Source organism: Aythya fuligula, chromosome 2 (assembly GCF_009819795.1).
Source record: "Aythya fuligula isolate bAytFul2 chromosome 2, bAytFul2.pri, whole genome shotgun sequence".
NCBI lineage: Eukaryota > Metazoa > Chordata > Aves > Anseriformes > Anatidae > Aythya > Aythya fuligula.
In genome coordinates, this window is record NC_045560.1 from 37,479,550 (window position 1) to 37,501,581 (window position 22,032).

Genomic DNA, 22,032 nt, shown 5'->3' on the forward strand with positions numbered 1-22,032 from the left:
TCTGGGAAGGGAACAGCCACCACCTCAGCAGCTTCTGTCACGAACTACCACTGCCTTTTCCTTGACACACAAGACATGGGCCTGAAGTGGAGAATGAAAAGGTAGCTCGGGTTTCCTGTGTCTCCTATGGTGTGCTTCCACAGCTTTGTTCTCCAAAGCTTTGAAACCGTCAGCAAATTTCCAGCACAAACATATCTGGAATCTACCTGCATACTTACTTACGCTCATGTTGCACTTTAACGGGTTTGGTCCCTCCATCATTATTTCCCTGCAAAGCCATCTTCAAGAAGAAACACCATATTGCTTCCTGTCTTGCTAGGAGAAACGTGCTCGAGCCTTTTCTGCCACTCCTGAGACAGCAGCTCTCTGTTCCCTCCATCCCCCCACCAGCCTTCGTTTGCATCGCTCCTGTTTTCGTTTCTCCATTTGCGCCCAGGTGACCGTGTGCTCAGAGAGAGACCCTACCAGTGCCTACCGAAAGCGCGGTAACACTTCCCCATCCCTCCTGCAAATAAATTGGGGTAGCATTTTTCACAGCCGAGCCACACGCACGGTTTACTGTCATCTTCCTATTAGCCAGAGAGCCCATTTATCCTCATTTGTACCCAGCACGGCTAATTGCAGAGTGCCCTATCTGCAGCAGAGATCTCTTTAACTTTGCTCTATTGCTTTACATTCCCAACCCTTACTCACACCTTAATACAAAGCCACGAGCAAATATATTGAAATTAGGACTGACCAACACATCACACCTCCAAAAAAAAACTCCAGTAGAAAGTGGAAGCAGGAAGAACATTTGCTAAAACAGCCTGCAGCAGCAAGAAAAGTGGGCACACTGCTTGTGTGCCTGAACTTTGAGCGTTTGGGGATTCATCCAACAGCAAACAGCCTCACCTGGTTGTTTAAGCAGGAAAGTAAGAACTACGCTGTTTTAAACACTTCTCTGTTGGAAAGCAAGGTCTGGGGAGTTTTTTGATTCTGTAAATTTAAGGCTAAGAAACCTCAGGATCCGCTTCTGTTCCTCCATTCATACTTTCTGCTAGTATTTTTGAACGCTATGATTTCTTTTTTTGTACCAACAACTACTATACTGTGTTAAAAATAGTTATTTTTCATATATTTAGCAGCTTCTTCCTCTTGCCCGTGTCATGGGACTAGCACAAGCCTGACCCATTATTTTCATGGATAGATGTACGCTGTACATTAACGTGCCCAACGAGATGCTACGAGGATCTTCAGAGGCTGTCACGGGCCACGTCTATGCAACGCTTCACAAATATGACTTTACACGGAAATATGAGGGAAGGATAAAAGTTATAAGAGATAAAGCACGAGGTGAGTATAAATAAATAAAAAATGAGTATGTTGTAGACTCGGGGACTGAGGTAGCCGTGTTAGCAGCCGCATCGAACTCCTTCAGGTGCCAGCAATGCCCTGTAACTCACACGCTGAGCGCCTGGGACGGCGTTTCCTCGGACGGCAGCAGGGGCCGCGGGAGGGGACCCTGTGGACTCGGCGTTTCGCATCTCAGGGAGTTCTGCATCCTTCCCTGAATTGGGGTTAGAGTGCTGGCACATCAGAGGCTGCTTTTCCAGTGCTAGCTGTGGGTGCTCTCCCTCGCTCCTCCATCAAACCTGGCTGAGAAACGTGGCCTGCCTTCTCGGCACATCCCAGTGGTGATCTGCATGCCACGCCAACACGCAAGCCATCCCCTATGGAGATACCGTGCCTCCTCCCCTGGGACTTTCAAAAAGACTTGAAAGAAAGTAGAATTTCCATAGAAAAAGTGGGTTTCACAACGCCACTATCTTTTCCACGGTAATTACGATTCAAGTGCTTCAGCAGTAAGAAATAAATCTTTAGAAATAAAGTTCAGCCTTTGATAAAGGAGTCAATTAAAAAATCCAGAGATATATGAATACTTCAGGATTTCTAAAAGACGTGTGATTTCTAAAGGATTTCTAAAGGATGTGTGACAGATAAGTACTGAATCGCCACATTCTGCTCAGTGCTGTCCCCACAAACTTCCTACTGGGACTCTTTATCACCTCTCAAAATCTTTTACCAGTAGTTATTCTCCTCCCGTTCCTTTGCAGCAAAGTCACTCCCGTTCAGAGTCCTTCCACCCTCAAGCCTGAAAACATCTCTTTGCTTTTTAGTCAGAGAAATCAGGTTGTCAACAGGACACAATTCACCTTCCTTAATTTTCTACATTCAAGGTATTGAAGAGTGCTGTGAGAAACGTTTCATCATTGATGCCTTCACAGTAAATCTCCACCCACTTCAGTCCCCTTTTTCAGCAGCTGCATTGTTTTGCTATCACAGATGTTTAAAGCTACTGTACTACCTGTATTTATCCTGGCTTTCTATAGCTGCTGTGGTTCTACAGCTTTTATTCAGTATTAAAGCAAAATATGATCACTGAATAACATTAACTTTTCAGTAAAATAATTAGAAAATCTTCAAAATCATCACAAAACTGATGAATATTTTGGTTCTTCAGTAGGTTCTAAGGCAAATTATATCATTTTTGTTAATTTAAAAATTAATTTACCAATCCACTAGTTCCATACTTAAACCAAATACCTTGAGCGATAGAAAAAGCAGCACCTAGTGAAGAATATTAACCACTGAAATGAAGATTTAGGTACAGGCTCTTGCAGCTACACGTGCCAGAAAAACTTATCCCATCTGCAGACTCACTTTTTATTGTGAATTAACCTTACGCGTACGCAATTATCTTGACGATTTCTAAAACTATTCTTGCGTTCAGGCACACGGTAAAACTAGAACTGAAACCCCGATCGAACAACAGATTTTTTAATCTGTATCACATTTTCATTTTGCAAAGCATCAAAAAGGGAAGCGGCGATGAGTTGCAGAACAGCAGCAAAGCCTACGGCCAACTAATTCCCAAGTTTGTCTTATGGAGGACGACAAAGGCCCCGCTGGCGATAGGGAAAGAACAGCTTGCTTCTGCAAACTGAGGCCAAAATATTGCCCACGTTTTGTACATCCCAAGTGAATTCCCACCTTGGGAGGCACAGGATAAGCCTCTTGCTGCCACCTCCTCCTCTCCACCACTGAGCAGCGAAGAGCACCACTCCCATGGCACATGACCGACCCCTGAGCGCTGCTTCCCCATCCAAGCTTTTTACTGAAATCGGCACCACCTCCTGCCGTGAGAAGCAGTCATCAAAAAAATTACAACAATTTGTAGTCAGCAGAAGAAAAAAAAAACAGTATTTCCATTTTTAAGCACCTCCGTGATCCATGAAAATGAGTGTGTTTTGAATAAAACATCGAAATTTTTATAGCTCTTCTAGAGACCTGCCAAGTTTTCAACTCATCATCTCTGAACCTAAGCTTTGTTAAAATACTTTCAGCAGCTTGGGTTTGCTTTCTCACTTCCCTAGCTTGTGTTCAAAATAGATGAAGTACGGCAAGTTCAGAACCACCAGAGAGCAACAACAAGCGCAGGAGAACACCATGTGGCTAACCATTTATTTTCTTGTTAATAATGGCTCGGGATGCCTCTTCAGGAGAAAAAGGGCACAAAGAAGGGAAGAAAAAAACAGCTTAACTTCTGTCTGATCTGGGGGGGTGACACAAACAGAGCTCATTTTCTTGCATGATGTATCGTCCCCTCCTTCCATGCAACTCCTGACAATTTATCTCCATGGAATAATAATGAAAATTACGCTGAAACGTAACAGAGCCACATGGCTAATGGAAGCTTGACTAGATTACCAGACCAATTTAAGGGATGCTTATCAGCTAAGTATATATTGGCCAAACAGTTTATTCCAGCTCTATCAACATTACGGAATGACTACTTACGGGGATGATTTGCAAAAGCTTCCTAAACTCTTCTTTTAAAGACATTTAGGAAGGGATTCAGCTGCTTAGCATGTTGCATGAGTGCGTAGGCAAATATTGCCCAACAGAAGGAGAAGCACAAATACCTGAAATTTAAACAAGGTGAGTTTAATATTTACACTCCAATGGCATCCATAGGAGACACGCTGTGCAGGCAGATGACGTTCCTGACAGCTTGCTTGTAACCACAATTAGTGAGAAGAAGCTTGCTTGCGTTAACGCATTTTAAATGTTTATCGTCCAGAGCTAGCGACCTCGTTTTGTAAGCTTCACCATAAATGATGATTTTTTAAATGCAGATCCTAAGTCACTGCTGAAGTTCCTTCCACAAACTACGCAACACGGCGTTCTTGTGGCGAGTTTAGCAGCTGGGAAACCAGATAACTGCCATGTATTAATAGGCTTTCTCTCCTGATTTTGGTCAAGCCCTTTCATCCTGACTCTCCCTTCCATGGGTAATACTTAGCTACCTCGCAGGGATGCTAGAAGGCTTTTACAAATAATTACAGGACTTCACATTTGTTGTGCGGTAATGAGACACACTGATTTCCTTAAATCCTCGCTCCTGCAAGCCTGACCTTTCCATTTTCAAAATAATAAGCACTTCATGCTCAGCTCAGTTCACTTGCTGGCATGTGGTCACTTAGTTCTTGCATCCTCCGCAGTCTGCAAAACACTGGAGTGTTTCGTCCCCCCTACAGCCCCAAACAAACCCTGAGAGAGCTTGCAAATGATGGCTGAGTACCTTTTCTAGCATAGCTAAAGCAACGAAGCAGAAGATGAATAAGAGGGCAACAATAATCAGGCAGAGAAGCATAAATGAAGCAGAGGATTGGGAACACCAGACCTGACAAACAGGCTGTGCAGATAAACAAAGGAAGGAGCACGGTACGCTAAGATGGCCCTTGAGAGGTTCCCAGGATAAAGCCCCGCTCCTGTGTTTTTCCCCTCTCTGGTTTAGCTTTGTGTGTTACCTCACCAGGGGGGAAATTCCTTACCAAGGACCTCGCTGGTCCATTTTCCACAGTATTATCATTCAGGCAACGCTGCAAGCATATATTCAATACATATCACGATAATTTTTATTTGTGGGGCAGGAAAAGCTGTTTAAGTAGCTAACATTTACAAAGTAATTTGAAAAAGAACCTGTACTTATTTTGAAAACACAAGGAACCAGTACCATAAAGCAGGCCTACCTATTTCTGGATGTCAGAGCTGGGTGATCTTTTCACCATATAGTCACCAATTTGACTGGCGATATCAGGATTTTACACGTGCAGTTGATAAGTAAATCTGCTCTTATAGAAAGGTTGGTGAAAGCATAATCCCAGAGTTATTCTTTATGATTGATTTCATTTAAATTAAATGGCAGAGCAACCCAAGTAAAGCTGCAATTAAGGTTTTCAATTTCAAAAGGCAAATCTCAAAAACTAAGGGAACTCATTAGTGAGATGAACGGGACTGAAAAGTTGGAGGACTTGAACACAGGGGAGGTCTGGAACATGTTTAAACTACAATATGAATATCTGCTGAATTTGTAACCCAAGGAAGTGACAAGAGAATTCCTAAGAAGGTTTCCAGGCCTAGTGAGATGAATTACCTAATAAAGAAGGAAAGGTAGAATAAGCAAAAGGCTTTCAAGGGACGGGAAAAAAAGCTCAGCAGAGGAAACTACAGTCTCAGATCAAGAAACACCAGCATAAAGTGAAATGTGCCAGAAGTCAAGCTCAGTTAGACAGGCTAAAGATACCGCAACTAAACAGAAGCAGAACTCAAATCAGGAGGAGTAATTTGTCTCAAACCAAGAGCTCTGAAAGAACTGTCGTAATGAAACGCAGATTCAATTGCTAGAATTAAAAACAAACAATTGCACCAGCTATGGTACCGTCTCCCCCAGAGACGAGAGAACGTAGTGCCTGCATGAAAGCAGAAGGAAAACATCATTTGGTCACTTTGGCCCGTTGCTAGCCTAGCCTCAGGAGCTTGCTATGCTTTGGGAAACTTCAAGAAGGAAACAATCTATGGGTAAATACCGTATGGGTTCAACAAAGTTAGAACTGAGAAGTGTCATTCTCAAGTCAGGAAGAAAGCACAGTCCCAGCAGGTAGCATATCAAATACTATGCCACAGTGATAACGGGACTTTAACAAAATATTATGAGGCACTATTGGTTTTTCCATAGTGTTCGCAAGACTGACCTCGGGTACAACTCTGCTGCCCTGAAGAACGCCCACCACTTTCCTTCTTCTCATTTCCCCTGGGCCTGCAGGTACCCGGGCCACCTCCGCAGGCCCCCTGCCCACCGCCAGCCAGCTCTGTCTCGAGAATCAACGCTGCTCTGCGTGTGGGAGGGAGAGGAGCAAAGAGGTAACTGGTGGGAGTGTAAGACAAGCGCTGTGCTGGCCTCGGGGAGCAATCTGGGAACGGTGGGTTCGCAGGGGAACCTTGCTCCTAACCCTACCCACACCACCCGATGATGTTACCCAAAAGATTTAATATTCGGTCGTATCACGACGCAGTGATATCGCGATGCTTTCTTTCAGAACAGCAAAAGATCCAGATGGTTCCTCTCACTTCTACAAAATACTTGTAGGTGGGGTGTTTCTGGTAAAGATAAAGAAGTGTTAACATCACTGGACGAAGCACTGGGAACGTTTCTTCTGCAATGCCGCGGCTGCAAACGTTCAAGCTGCCTTCAGGTGAAGACGGAAGGCTGCTGGGATGCTAAGAAGGACTAGGAAACTACTCTGGAAAACTCATGAGGAAACCGAAGCAGCTAGCATCTATTGCCTAGAAAATTAAAGACTGAATGGGCCTGACAGGAGCACGCACAGGAATGTTAGGTACGAATCCAGCCCTCCTTTGAAGTGAATCCCACAGCACCCTGAACCCACGGAAATCAGGCAGTTAAAACAGATGCGTCCTGCGACGTATGCACAGCAGCTCCAAGGACAGCCAGTGAAACCATGGCAAGACACAGACCTGACAGTCCCACGCTTACTGCCTCGGGCTAGTGTGCCACGGAGTACGCCCCCAGCAAACTGATTTGGGGTAAAGGCAAAGCGGAGCGTGGAGCCAGCTGGGAAGTTGTGGGATCCCAGATGAAGCTGGGGGAAGAAATAAGGGAAGTATGACTTCTTTTTTTTTATATATATAAATACATACATCACCGATTTTGGTTTTTACGCTCCAGCAGGCCGTGGCTCCTGCTCTGGGGCTTTTCCACCCGCGGTCACTCGGCCACCATGACCCGGCGGCGACGCGGTGCCCGCGGGGATTTAACCCCGGCCGCTCGCAGGCTGGGGGAATGCCAGCGCTCAAGCGGTGGAAAGCCCCTTGCCTCGTGTAACTGGCTTGAGGTTAAGTTAAATTCCTAAAATAAGCGTTCAATCCGCGACTATTTTTTTTTTCCTTAGGAAAAAAAAAAAAACACAGAAATTAAACACACAAATGTGACCGCTGCTATTGCGAAAAAGAGCAGCGCTGCCAGTAACTTTTCCCTTCCACACCAGAAGCTGAAAGGAACGTGTTCCTTAAAAATAAACCCTATATGCACAGGGACAAAAAGGATCCCCCGTGGATTTGGGGACGGGTCGCGTCCCGGCAGCGCCCCGTGCCGCCGCTAACTCCGGGAGCACAACTCGCTCCCCCACAGCCCGGCCAGGTGAGCCCAGCCCCGTACAGCAGGCACCCCCCACCTGCCCCCGCACCCCTCCGGGGCAGCCCCACAGCCCCCACGAGCCGCCCCTAACCCTGCTTTGGGGGCAGCACACGGCCGAGCCCGATCCCCACCCCGGGGCGCTGAGGCGGCGGGCAGGGAGCGCCCCCCCGGCCAAGTTTCCCCTTCCCCTGCGCTCCCCGGTACCTGGGACGGGCGGCGGGCGAGGCGCAGCCCGGCGGTGCTGAAGGATGCCCGGCGGGCGGGGACGGCCGGCCCCGCTGACAGCGCTTCCTCCTCCTCCTCCTCCTCCTCCTCCTCCTCCTGCCCGTGCCCGCCCGCCCTGCTCCGCTCCGCTCCGGGGCCGCTCCCCCCTCGGCGCCGCCACAGGGAGGTGCCGGGGCAGCGCCGCTCCGCCCGCCGGCCCCGCTGCCCGCCGCCAAGTTTGGCCGGCCCGGGCAGGCGGCTCCGTCCCGCTCCCAAAGCCGGGGTCCGGCCCGGGGCCGCGGCCACTTCCTCTTCCTCCGAGCCCCGCCGGGGCCGGGGCAGGGGCAGCGGCGCCTCCCGGCCCGGCCCGGCGGTGGCGGGGCTCCGCCGTGCGGCCGGGGCTGCGGGCAGGAGGCAGCGCCCGCCTGAGGCAGCGCTCCCCCTCCACCCACCCCCCCCCCAGGCTCTCCCTTCCCCACCGTGGCTCTGTCTGTCCGTCTGTCTGTCCCGTTTCAACACGTTCCTGGTCCCCGAGCCCGGCCAGGTGCCACAGGGCAGCAGCCCAGCCCTAAGGCTTGCCAGCTGCTGCCCGCTCCTCAGGGAGCAGGAGGTCCTCACGCCACATGGCAACTGCCACCAGCTTTTTACACATCTGGGTGGCCACCCACCCAAACTACAGCCACCTAAGCAGCACTGTCACCTTCCCAAAATTGCCATGGCACCCACAACCCTGGCCCTGGTCTGCAGTCCTGCCGCTCTGTCACAGAAAGCACACAGCTGGCATGCTGTAAGATGCTTCCAGACACATGGAAGCAAAGGTTGTTCCAAGAGACTCGATTTTTCCAGGGATTTAAGTTCTTCCTGGTTCCCTAAAGTGTCTTTCTTGCCTCTTTTTTTGGAAATGGGTGTTTTGCAGATCCTCTTCAGAAGAACAAAGAGCAGCTGCTCTCGGCCATCAGCCTGATCTTCCCAGCACTCTCAGACACTGCCCAGCTGGTCTCAAGTCTGTATAGGTCAAAGGCTCTGCTGAAATCTGTCTTGACCTTCATCCAGCAAGGGTAGTTCTCTTCCTTGAAACTCACGTCTAAGCACACAGGTCAGCAAAGCTGAGGCAAAGGCAGCTTCAAGCTCATCAGCCTTACTTGTGCTCACATCCTGCAACAGGTCTGTATGTACAGCCTTTTACAGCTAACAGCTGTTGAGAGCAACAGGAGATGCCATAAGCCCTCGTATGTCAACACTATTCCTATATCCCATGGCACCATTTCTAATAAACCTTCTTTGTAGCCTGTTCTTATTTCTACCATGATAGTTTTTGTGATGAAGGCCAGTCACATAATGCTGGTTCAGCCAAGCTTGTCTTCCAGTTCAGCTCCTTGTTTTCCTGACAATGTGGATGTGCCACGCTTGCATATGGGAAAGGTTCTCTTAAAAACCTGCCAGCTTTCCAATGCTCCTTCACCTTTCAGGATGCCATGTGAGGCAGCTCCACCAGTTCCACAAATAACCCAAAGATTGCTCTCCAAAGTCCAGGGACTTGCTCGTCCTACTCCCTTCAGGATCCTGAGCTTCACTAGATGACCATGACTACAGCCAGAATTGCCATTACCACATTCTTAAATGCTTCTCCCTTGTTACTGGAGATGCAGTTGTACATTACCCATTCGGTATCTCTTTCAAGACAGCTTCTAGAAATTTGCTGGATTGTTTGCATCCCACCGTGTTACCCTTCCAGCTATTAAGGAGATCAAGTCCTCTGCATAAATCAGGGATCTGTGACCCATATGCTTGCTAATAATTTCATTGACCTTCCTCTTAACTGGCTGGGTTGTAATCCCACTGACATGTCACCCCCAGTGGTCTGTCCTTTGATCCTTCCCACTCTCACCCAGCCTGCCATCCATCTAAGAGCACCGTACGAGAGAGGAAAAATATCTGCTTTCATCTTCCTTGTCCTTCCAGAAAAACTTGTATCCATCCCAAATGTCATCCTTGTGGGCCAAGTCTGGAACTTTGCTTGCCACCTTGATTGTACTTCCCCCTACGAGGCCTGAAACCCGTCCAGTGACTCCTGAGACACCCTTCATTAACTCTGATACTGCTTGGAGCCTTTCTGCCCTGCAGACAACACGAAATACATCTGCTGTACTTCATCCACTTATGACTCTCCCTGCTGTGTAGGTGTGTAAAACAAATCCAATCAGAATGTAAAAATAAACAGGCAAACAGTACATTAGCACCTCGACTACAGACTATTTCTGTATTTAAGGCTGCTATTGTGATGGATGAAGTATGTTTGGAAGTATTCTCTTCATTTTTCCCTCAGCTGCTACGAGGGAACATGAGAATTGCCCAGCGTGGCCTTTGTCCACATTCGTGTTATCCTAACACACAACTACCAGCGCTGGCTAAACAAGCCAGCAGCCGAAAGCATAACATCATTTTCCCACCTCTGCTGTTTTGAAGTGACTTCTTTACCAGCACTGAACTATAAAGCAAACACCAATAATGCATTGTGTGTGTGTTAACTTCACCTACCTCCTTTTTCTATTTCCTTTTGTGTGTTCCTCCCTCACCCCCCAATTCCTTTTAATTATTTGCACAGTTTTTCCTCTTCCCTTGTCCCTCATCATTTTTCCTCCACTCATTAGTTTCTCTGGGTTTCCAACTGTGTGAGAAAGCAGCATGCACTCACATCGGGGTGCCGTGTAATTGAGCTGTTTTTCTGATACTACTGTTAAAGCATATGGGGGAAGGATTACCAAGTGTGTGGGGAAGAAGCGAAAGAGCAGCTTTCCCTGCATTGTAAGCACATCAGGTCACGGATGGCTCCAGAACGAGCATCCTGAGCACCAGACCTTGCCGACACCATAGGATTTTCAGATCAACACCTCGGGGGTTGAATTGAATGGATGTCTGACAACATTAGAGACTTCTGCTGGTGCAAAGTCTTTCAGATACAGAAAGGGCCATCAGAACTAACAACATCGCTGGATGACCATAGACTGCTGCGAAGTAGCAGCCCTGCACAGATGAAAAATATTTCAAATTAATGTTTGCAGTGGGTCACGGTGTGCAGACCCAGGCACTACAGGCTGTCTTTCTGCTACCCACTTCCCAGACTATTACAGGTGTCTGCAAACGCAGAGCTACTAGATACAAGGTATTTTGACAGCTTTCAGACTGGAATTCCTCCACCACAGGGTTAAACACACAAATCATTGAGCCACTTCTATACCTTTTGAATGGGGCCAATTCCAATTAAAATTATTTCACTGGAAATTTAACGTGAACACGTATTTTGTGACTACAAAAATCATAAAGCCAGCAGATTAGTTAGCAGAAGAGTATATAACTAGTCACCTACTTAAGTGTGTCTACACTGACAGGAAAATAATCCAAGTACTTGATATCAAGGCACATAAATGGGAGCTTAGCATCCAGTCTAATCTGATGGCACACATCTAAGCTACAGCTTCTAGACTATCGCTGTGAGAAACTCCAGAATTCTGTTGTTCATGTATTAAATACATGGCTCTGTTCCCATATTTGGGGATTACTTGCCTCTTTCAGAGCCATTTTAGAATAGGTTTGATATGACATGAGAAGATCTAAAATTTATTCAGAGCACCACACGTAATACTTCTTGTAGTCCAAGAGGCAATATTCTCCAAGAGAAATCCGATTAACTTGAAGACTCCGAGCACCTCAGACACTCAGAAGTGTGTGTTTTTTTAATGCATGTATACACACACTTCAGAACAATAAGCTATTGCTAGACACAAGATGATTTGGTAATTAAATAGTGAAATACTGCTCTAACAGCCACCTAACCATAAACAACTGAAGGACCCCATTGCTTTGATCAACGCTAAGATGTTGCTCCTAGACACTCTACTATTAGGGAATATTAGTTTTTATTAGTTTTACCTTAGAGTGAGTTAAGAAGTGCTTTGATGCATCTTATTTCTGTTTCTATCCAGTGTAATCTCTCCCGTAAATACACACTTAGAAGTGCAGAGCTCTACAACCTCTTGTATCAAGCAGGAGAGTTCACATTTTCCATTTGCACTTTGTAGTGCTGGGTGCAGCTGGGTAAAGCAAGTTCAAAGCAGGTGTAAATTGCTATTGCTAGGGCAAGTGAAGCTCTGCCAAATATCTGTACTTATGTTGGCACTGGCAGAGATGATTACACATTGTGAAAAGTAGCAAGAAATCATATGCAGTTTTTCATGTAACATGTTTTCAGTTGTGCCCTCAGATAACCTCTTGATTGGTTATTCCAAGCCTTATTTGAACCACTGCTTGGAAAGAGCCACATAAGCATAAGAAATTCGTTTTTATTATGAAACTCAATATGATACCAGTTACCCATATTTTCAGTACCAATTCAAACTCCAGCACTCAAGTTAATCCTATCCCATTTTCCTAGCTTTCACATCCTAGTATGAAATGTTTATATCTAATTTAGAACATATTTCTATGTCAAAAAGCAACACTTACCTGCAACTTCATGTTGAACAAGATTCAGTAAAACTTATATTAAGTCAATCAGAACTTGATAGCAAGTCTTCAGACAACTTTTCTGTTTTGTTATTTATCTACCACTCTGCAAGAATGTATTTAGCATCTACTGAGGTTTCTATTAATAGAACTATTAGAAAAGCCAAACCTTCAGAAACAGAAGAGATGCCATGACCCGAAGTGGTTGCATATAAATTAGTATTGTCCAAGGAGCAGAGTCCAAGACTCATTGCTGCAACAAGTTGGCACTAAGGAAGCTCTTGCTCTAGGTGGTCAAAGCAGGGGTCAAATTCTCCCTGTCAGAAGGATTTTGCAAGCCATTTCTCTTGCATTTCTGTTCTCAAAAGTAGGAAAAAATAGATAAGACAAACTGATTTATGATGTGCTTCAAAAACCTGAAAGTGAAAAGCATATATGACTTTTCTGGAATTTAAGAGACACTTAAGGCTTCTTAAAACAGATTGGATCTGCAGCAGTTCAGTGGATGTGCTGGACCAGGAGCCAACCTTAGTTAACAGGATCAAGTATTAGTAGAGAATGAAAAACAGCAAGCCACAAAACATGTCGCTCTAAACAGTCTGCTTTACACTAGGATTAGTATCTCAAATGCAGTATTGTTGATACACTTGAGCAAGCTTTGATGAAGTCTTAAACAGAGGGAAGAGGTTGTAGAGCTGCACAAACACCCATACACTCAGTGCAAGGTATGTAACAAAGCACTAAGTGACAGTAACTGGGACAGACGACTTAACTTGGATCTAAGTGGCCTGTAAATACATCCTAATACTTCAGCACACTTGGAGATACCTGCTGAGAAGTCTCAAGCAACTACTTGTAGTTAGTGGCAAAGGAAATCTAAAGAGAAGTCCAGAAACCAAAATTTGCTTTTAAAAACAAGATTTTAATCAGTAAGTATGAGGAAAAATTTTGCATGTGCTGTAAGACTGTTAAAAATGCACAGCCAAACCCCCAATCATCACAAATTCACATACTCAGCAGAAAGAAATATGTACAGGTCCCCAATTTGCATGTGAATAGGAAGTTACCTGTATGACACCTACGGAAATACGTGCTGAGTATGGTAAGCTAACCTGATACATATACAGTCAGTCCATCTCCAAGCTGGTCTAACTAAAAAAAAATGTTTGAGTGACACAATGGTTATCGAATGAGCAAGTTCTATGGATTAACTCTTCCCCCCCAAACTTAAGATCTCACACAAGCTGCATATGGAGTGTGTACTCTGAGTACATCAAGAGGTTTTACACACCAGAATTATCATCTTGGCCTGACTTACCTTCCTCTTGACTTTTAGGTCTGGATAGTTAAAAGAAAACTCTTTAAACACTGCTTTACCCACCACAGTAAAGCATGCAAGACACTTTTCAGGTACCTTTGTTGCATCACTGTATCGGGTATAGATAGAAAGTTGGCAAGAGATAACAGGACTACTGATGACTGAGCATACCTGTACAGGACCTGCCCCAGACTCCTAGGAAGCAGTAAAATAACAAGGATCAAAAAGCACTTTCTATGCCAGATCTAATTAGAAGCAAGAGTTCAGGACAGGACTGGCCTTCAAGAGATTGCTTAGCTACGAGGAGAAAAGCACAAGTGGGTTCAGTGTTTCAGATTTTGAAAACTAAAACTACACTGATCCAAGCAGTTCTATTATGAAAGTAATTTGATTTTGTATTGAACAGCTTTAAACTATTATCTGTGACACTAGAGACAGAAAGCAAACAGCATTAACAAGAAACTGCCTGAACACAGGACAAACTAGCAAAGCAAGTGACTAGCATTAGAACAGGATGCATGTGGACTCTACCTTCATCAGCATTTCCATATAGGCACAATAAAACATGAGCTTGTCTGATGTTATGTCTGTGTCTTACATCAGTAAATGAAAACTTCCATTAATTGTTATTGTAAAAGCAAAACTTGCACTTTTCTACACCCTACTTTAGCTTTCCAAGATGAAAAAAAGGTATGAAATCTGCCACAAATCTCTAGAAATCTTACTGAGCTACGCGATGCATCCAGGGAACTGTATTTGCTCTCTGAAGAAAAAATAGTTTCATCCTTGACCTTACAGCTAAGTGTATTTGAAGTGTATCCGTGTTGTCATAGTTAACAAGAGCAATAGGAAAACAGCAGTGGTGCCATTTGTGGCTAGCCACAGCAGCTGTATTTTCCCAGCTGAGCTTCACCTTCTCTGTCACCAGGTAGGAAGGGCAGCACACCAGATGAAAGAGTGGAGCCTAAGATTCGTAAAACTGAGTATCACAGAAATCAAACTTGCAAACTTCAGTCCCTGACCTGTTAAGAATCTCAAGTTTAACTCTCCACGTGATTTAATTCAGATGAAAGCAGCAGCAGCTTTGCTCCTGACTAAGGCAGGACAACGATAATGTTCATTTCCCACTCCAGCCCTGCACCCTCACAAAGGGGCACCTGAAGGGGACACTTGAGCCAAACATCCTCTTAACAGCTCAGATGCTTAAAGCCACACCAGAGTCCTGTCTTCAATTAGATTTGAGATTTCTGCTTTCCAAGTTGGAAGGCATTCTTTCCAAAACAATTAACAGTACAATAACACAATTCAGTTCCATCCTTAGCTCATACATATGTGAACGAACAGACAAACATGAATTTTATAGTTTCTGAAGCTGAATGCTAGAAGCCAAACCGGCTGGCTTGAGATAGCATAATACATCATAAGCTGCCAAAACACAGACCCCTGCCACTTGGGTTGAGACCACTCTAGTGCGACGAGATCTGCTGCAAGAACTCAAACACAGCGAGGGTCACTTTGAGCTGCATGTGTCCTGTACATTTGTTACATGAATCTTATTCATACAATACTTTATCACATACATCAGTTTCCTTGTCTGGACACTTAGTGACCTCAGAAGTAGCTTCCAATTCTGTATACAGGAGATTTTAGGATACTTAGCATGTGTTCAACTCTTGAAAGCTACCCTACCATGCACACAACAAATATAGAGTACTTCTGGAAAGTTACAGGCATAAATACATATCATCTACTACTGCCTTCTTTAAGGTGTTTTTACCACAGGGGTGTTTCATTTTTGTTTGCTTGTTTTTTATATACAGAATTTAATTTATTTCCAGGATACTGAGTATGGCAGGAATCTGTTAAAGAATCCCATTGCTTCATGGTTTGGTTTTGTAACATCGTTGTTGCAAGTTAATGGATTGTCATTTAAGTTAAAACATTACCAAGTCTGTAGAGGAAAGGATGAAAACATACCAAACTCATATGGCAAATAGAATTCTTTTATTATTATTATTTATTCCTGCCCTTTCTGATGTTGTGGTAAAGTCCTCTAGTATAGCTGTCTTACCAATTCGTTCAGTACATACCAAAAGGATGGCTAAAGGACAACCTCTCTAGCTCTGAAATCCCAAGCCACAAGCTGCTAGAAACTGAGTATGCTTTTGGGAATACTTTCTCTTGCCTTTTCTTTCACTTTTCTATTTACAGATAGGATTGCGTTAATGGCCTACAAAACTGAACTAAATGAACCTTGATCGGGCCAAGTCTAATGGTTCTTAATGAAGACTGGGCAGTGTTTATGCACCATAGAAAGTCGGGAAAATACTTGATTTTTTGCTTCCTCAGTGGTGCTTTTATAATAGAAAAATAAGAAAACATGCAAGTGAATCCTAGTTCTTTTAGAGTCTGTAAACCGTTAGCTTTGCAATATGTCAATGTGGAATTTATATTGGAAAATGTCACCCAAGAAAGCAAACATTTCATGAGAGCTCAGTTCCCTAGGGAAAGCAGACACTGCAACTGAAAGTGAAGTAATCCAGAATTTCTGCTATGTGTCCCCTCCCTCCTCTTCCCCTCTTACCAACCTAGAGGGATCTGGCCCTAGGAAACACTGAAAATAGCAGTGAACACCAAGCACTGGTAACAAAGGTGAACTACACAGCCAAATTCTCATCCACTGCTAATTACCAGCTTCCATTTATGAATGAAACGAGATCCAAAGTAAGCCTCAAGTTTGAAGCGTGCCATGTTCTTATTCATTTCAATCCTGCCTGAAAGTAAAAGGGAACAAAGTCTGATGAGAATGCTCAGATTATAGGAAGATTTGTCAAGTTTCACTACAGTTTGTTTTTTTCTTTGAAAACAATTTGTGTTTCACAGAATGGCCAAGGTTGGCAGGGACCTCGGAAGATCACCCAGTCCAACCCCCCTGCCGAGCAGGATCACCTAGAGCACGTTGTGCAGGATGGCATCCAGGCAGGTTTTGAGTATCTCTGGAGAAGGAGACTCCACAGCCTCTCTGGGCAACCCGTGCCAGTGCTCTGTCACCTCACAGTACAGAAATGCCCTCTCATATTCAGCTAGAATCTCCTGGACTTCAGTTTGTGCCCGTTGCCTCTCATCCGGTTGCTCGGCACGACTGAAAAGAGACCAGCTCCATCCTTTTGACACCCTCCCTTCAGATATTCACAGACATTGATAAGGTCTCCCCTCAGTCTTCTCTTGTCCAGGCTAAACAGGCCCAGCTCTCTCAGCCTGTCCTCATCCAGCAGGTGCTCAGGTCCTCTGGACATCTTCATTGCCCTCCTCCAGACTCACCCCAGTAGCTCCATGTCCCTCTTGTACTGGGGAGCCCAGCACTGGACACAATGCTCCAGGTGTGGCCTCACCAGGGCTGAGCAGAGGGGGGAGGATCACCTCATATTGTATACTGTAGAAAAAAGCAAGATGTACCTGAAAACAGAAGGGAGAATTAAAGCCTTTTCTTCTAACCCTTTAAAACACTGGTGAGCTCACTTAAGGATTGAGGACTGATTTGGGTGAATTTTACAGAAGAACTGAGAAGAGTTGCAAGTGAACAGATAGGAGTTTTCCAGCTATAGCATACACCAGTGGTTTAAGCTTCCCTGTCCTGCTTCCCCACAGAAGGCCAGCCCTGGCCTGACAACACACTCACAGAACCAGCGGCAAATCTGTTAAATCCAGCCTTGCCAGCAAATGTACCATGTTGTAATTCAACCAAGTGTTCTGAGTGCACTTCTCACAGCTCTATTTTTAAATGCAAAAATCAATTCACCTCCAGCAAGAGCTGCTCCTTTCCTGTGGACAAAAAAGTAAAATAAATAAAAGTGGACAGCTTTTATAATAAAAGGGCTGGCTTTAGTGTTCCACCAGAAACATTTTCAAAATTACAGCATTTGGTAGGGTTTTGTTAGCTTAATGCCCCACCTGCTGGCTGACAACTAAATTACACGGTGACATTAATCAAGCAACGTGCCCATGATTGGCTCCAGTAGGTAGGCATCCGCTGTCATGGCAACTTGTGCACCATTTCGGCAGAAGATGGACTGCACAGCTGGCTCCAGGAGCACAAAGATTAAAACGTACAGCAATAAAACCTAGATGGTTATCCAACGGTCTGAAGTTCACAGTCTCTATCCCAAGTATTACAGAGGACAGTGTGAGCAAGAAATACTACAGAGGCAGCGAACTCCCTGAGCATCTTTATAGGAATTGGTTCGCCTCCAGCTGCGCCCAGCTCTATCATCCCAGGCTCTTCAGTACTCACACGAACAGTTTCTCAAAAGCAGTCTCCAGGAAAAAGTCAAAAGTCAAATTTTGACACGCAGAAGTATTTCAGCCCCGTTAATTTTGAGAAAGCTGTTCAAGAGAACAGTTTTAAAGCTTGGATTATTAATTCACAGACTTCCCAGCTTAAGCCAGAACTTCTTGCAGAGGTTCCTGAATGGAGCTAACCGCCTAACATGAGATAAAAGCTGAACCAATATGATCCAGTTATGCATAGCAAGATACAAATATTCGCATTCAGGCTTCTGTTACCATGGTAGAAGTGTCTGGTACTATTCCCAGCACTAGAAGGCATGCCTTGGATGTGTGCTGTTGAGCAGAACAGCATCTCCATCTTCTAGTAGCCTGAGGTTCCCGAGCATTCTGTACCTTACCAGGTCCCCCAAACGCACACAAAGCTCATCAGCCCAGAATTCACAACCTACTAGCAGGGGACACTAATAAAATATTTCTGAACCTCCAGCACTATTGAAGCTCCTTATTTCAAAAAAGAAATCTTAAAGACTTTTTACAAGAAGTTGTCTATGTGCCTTAGCATAGCTTCCAGGAGGATCTGCTCCACAATCTTGCCAGCTTCCTTTTTCCACCCCCCCCCCTTTTAAAGATGGGGATTATGTTTCCCCTCTTACAATCAGGGAAAACTTCTGACTGCCACAGCTTCTCCAATATGATGGCTGATGCCTTTGCAACTACATCTGCCAACTCCCTCAGGACCCATGGACGCATCTCATCAGGTCCCATGGACTTGTGCACCTTTAGGTTCCTTAGCTGGTCTCAAACCTGATCTTCTCCTAGAGTAAGCATTTCATTATTCATCCAGCTCCTGCCTTTGCTTTCTGGGAGCTGGGCTATGTGGCTAGAGCTCAGTTAAGACTGAGGAAAAAAAAAAACCTTGAGTACCTCAGCCTTCTCCATATCCCAGGTGACCAGGTCTCCCGTTTCCTTCTGGAGAGTATTCCAGAGATCCATTGTTGAAATGTTTTTCTTTAGAAAAGATTCAGTAAGTAAGTTGCTTAACTTTGTACACGAAGATCTCTACTCTAGTGAAAGAGAAATCAGCAACACTAACCTAGCACCCTGTTAACATTCGTAGGATTTACTGCTCTATTAGTACATTTATTTCTCTTGTTCATCAAGTTAACATGCAGATATTTACCAACAGGAAAAAGACCTTTTGTTTTAAAAGATTTTTACTCTGCTGTTGTAAGCAAATTCTGTATGTTTGCTTAACATAAAGACAAATAGACTTAAGTCAACAACAGGGAGAGTAATATCTTATTGTCATGTGTGTATATACAGCATTTACACAAAACCTACCTCATCTAAAAAAGAATATTTGCAGCTGAACTGACATCTGACATCTCTTACCTAGCAAACTTTTTTTTGGTAGTATAAAATGTGAGCCCTCTAATGGCTATGCTGAAAACATCACCTGAGGCAGACTTGAGACCTACCTAAGCCACAGTACAGCTGCAGTTCCATGGAGTGTTGTGCGTCCACAAATCCTAACAGGTCTGAAGAGGACATTCTCCCAGTAATCACAGATACTACAGCAGAGATTCCCAGGTCAGCAGGTGTGCAAAAGAAAGGAAGATATTTCTATAGTCAAATGAATTACTCAGAGGCCCTACACTAAAGCTCTGTGGCATACCCTATTACCTGTCTTAATATCCTCCTGAAAGCCACAGGTGGAAGCATGTGCCCATCCCACTCAGCTGGGAACATGCTCCCAAGACACTGCTCTAGCATGTGCATGTAGGATCCCATTGTTAGAGAATCATTTCTTACCTGTTCCAACACACAATTCATTAATACCATTTTAACTGCTTTTTGTGTTCCATTTAAATGTATCTTATGGCAAGAACTGGATGGCAGCACTACCCAGCTATGTACGATCCTATTAACTGGTACAGACCAAAACAATTCATACTTTCAAGCTCCATTTTTTTTTCCTAGGAAACAAGTGAACAACCTCTTAATTGTGGTTCTAGTCTTGTGTCATTCTAGGAAGGCTTTGCATGAGGTTTAAGAGTTCCATAAATACATTCCTAGTGTGCCAAGGGTACCAACACAGAGTAAAGGAGAAAAGGAACATTTGCTTAGGTTCATCCTTAAGTTTCTCCTAGCCAAAACCAGGCATTACTAAGTATTATTCCTCTAAATTTAATACAGACAGCATATCAATTATAAAGCTAGACCTGGGCATCTTGAATAGGGAGAAGAAAGCAATCTCCTTGATGGATCAAACAGTATTTTCAAATTTGAACAACTGACTTATAGAAGTACCAACTGGAACAGGTAGAGCTAGAAGCTTACAAAGCATGACGAGTGCAGCACTGTTGCAGACCCATAGGGAAAGTACTGTCTTTAGTCTTTTTTTGGTAAAAAATCTCTAGCTAACACTTCACTGTATCAGAAATCTATCAGAAATCCATGTTTCATTGCTACTGACTCACTACCTGATGTGGGGTAGTTTGAGACAAATGGTAACTCTCAGGAACACCACAGCTATGTGCTGATATGGACTATAACCCAAGCAAAGCAGGACAAGGTATTCAGGACAAGGTATTATTCTCAACTCCTGTGCAGACAAAAGCCACAACCTGCTGCAGTATGCACCCTTACCATGTAGTTGAAGATTCTGAGCACATTTGTCACTTCATGCTGCTAATTCTAGAACTGTTACCTATATGGATAGGTATTTCCTCATTTTTAGCTCTGACATTTTACAGTAAGGTATTTTTAAAGTGTAAAAAAATCTGTCTTCCTACTTACTACACTTACCACAGCCCCCCCTACCCTAAGCTAAAACAATAATCCTTTCCCATCAGCGTTGTCTTAAGCAATGCTTTGAGTACCAAGTATAGAAACGTTCACACTAGAAGAAAAACCTCTAAAATTTATGCACAGTAAAGCTAGTCACTGGGTTAGGGTTAATACAGACACCTGCGGTAATTCAGCTGGTGCCTTCTTAAAATATTGCCAGTGAAACTATTTGGTCATGTTCTCCCCACCCTCCCTTTTTACGAACTTTAAAGTTCACCCTGAACTTGAGAGTAGGAATGAAATAACAAAATAAATATGAAATAAGAATTTATCTGTTGTAAAGCTACTTAACTTTTTCTGGCTGTGATGCGTGCTTCATCTGAAGAGGCCCTGGTACTTATTCTTTTAGTCTGGATCCTCTTAATTTATTCCTTTTTCAGCTAGATCTAAAGTGGCAGACATTAAAGCTTTAGATTACATGTATACTACACCTATCCTGAAATACTGGTCCACCAGGACCTCCCTGCAAAGAACTACAGACTGCATACCTGTTGGTGAGTGGACTTAAGGGAAAAATATCTGTTCCATTACAGCACACAAAAAAACTTTAAAACAGAATTAAGGGAAAAGCTTTGTTTCTTTGTACCTTTCAAGTATCAGATCGTTCTCATGTAAGGCAGAATTTAGCATCTTTGTTTAGCTCACAAATACCTAGAAGGAAAAATAATATTTCCATTTTGACAGGAAATTCATGTCTGTGCCAGACAGACTATCATTCTAATGGAGATCCAAGGGTGCCATCTGGCTGGCTGGCTCATTCCAAGAATAATTCTGTCAGGTGGCAATGCTTGTGAAAAAAAAAAGTATGAAAAGGCTACAGTACCAAACAACTCACTGGGACACTTCACTTGTAGAACCATAAAAATAAATGCATCTTAATTATATAATACCAAGTAAGAGTAATCATTGTTCTATCATTTCATCTAAAAAATTTTACTGGAGACTCAGAACATATACTGAGAACACAGCTCATTGTGGGAAGTAACCTGGTTTCAGCTGGAAATTATCTTCAAAAGCTATCTATGAAGCTGAACTGCAGCTGATATTGTGCCATGCTCTGGATTTTGAATGAAAATAATGTCAAAAGCTACAGACCTTTCAGCTTTTGATGCTGCCCTGCACCTGGGGGTGCACAGGAAGCGGGGAGGGGACACAGCCAGGAGAGCTGACCCCAGCTAAGCACAGGGATATTGCATTCCCTGCAACAGCTTGCTGAACAGCAGAACTGGAGGGATTTGGCAGGGAGCTGCTGTTGCTCAGAGCCTGGATGGACACAGTGGTCAGCTGGTGGTGAGCAACTGCCTTGCACATCACTTGTTCTGTGCATTTG

General features: G+C 44.2%; 1 protein-coding gene across 1 annotated transcript in view; it reads right to left on the bottom strand.

Moving 5' to 3' along the window:
• The window catches only part of RFTN1 (raftlin, lipid raft linker 1), a 92,554-nt gene extending 84,737 nt beyond the window's left edge, over positions 1-7,817 (bottom strand). The window contains exon 1 of the mRNA XM_032182957.1: positions 7,745-7,817. The gene's annotated coding sequence lies outside the window, so the exon portion shown is untranslated. The remainder of the gene's footprint in view (positions 1-7,744) is intronic.
• Positions 7,818-22,032: the final 14,215 nt, after the last annotated feature.